Source organism: Octopus bimaculoides, chromosome 15, assembly GCF_001194135.2.
Source record: "Octopus bimaculoides isolate UCB-OBI-ISO-001 chromosome 15, ASM119413v2, whole genome shotgun sequence".
Taxonomy (NCBI): Eukaryota; Metazoa; Mollusca; class Cephalopoda; order Octopoda; family Octopodidae; genus Octopus; species Octopus bimaculoides.
In genome coordinates, this window is record NC_068995.1 from 7457688 (window position 1) to 7458514 (window position 827).

The following is an 827-nucleotide window of genomic DNA, read 5'->3' on the forward strand; positions in this document are numbered from 1 at the left end:
CACACACACACACACACACACACACACACACACACACACACACACACACACACACACACACACACGAGCACACACACATACGAGAGCACAGAAACATGTATGATTTTATTGCATAACATGTTCATGTATTGAAACATGCTCGACATTTGAAATTTGACAGATGTATGAAACTTAGCGTGGCTTAGTGGTTAGGCTCGTGATCGAACGTTCACGAGATCGATCCCTGGCAGTGGATTGTGTCCTTGACACGTTGCACCAGTCTACTCAGTTACTTGCACGTTAATCTCACGAGCAGCAAGGTGTTCTGTTGATCGAATCAACTGGAACACTCGTCATCTGGAACACACCTAATTTAGAGACGAACCACCACTCAGTTTCCGTCTACCAAATCCACTCACAAGGCTTTGGTGGGCCCGAGGCTACAGTAGAAGACACCTGCCCAAGGTGCCACGCAGTGGGACTGAACCCGGAACCATGAGGATGGGATGCAAGCTTCTTGTCACAGAACCATGCCTGAATATACTTCAACTAGAGGATTCATCACCTACACTATGGAAAGAAAACGGATGCGAATATGTCAAAAGCGCTAACGATTCTACCATCTCACCACTGTCTTATGGAAAAGTCAACAACAACGAAAACAACAACAACTACCACAATAACAACAACAACAATAGCAACAACAACGGTAGTGTTACTGCTTCTGGTCACATTTTGACACTAGGCCAGCAATTTTATGCGTTGGAATAAATCTATGATATCAATCACAGTAATTGAGTGATATCTTATTTAAGCAACATCAGAGAGATAAAAGCCGAGGAGTCAAA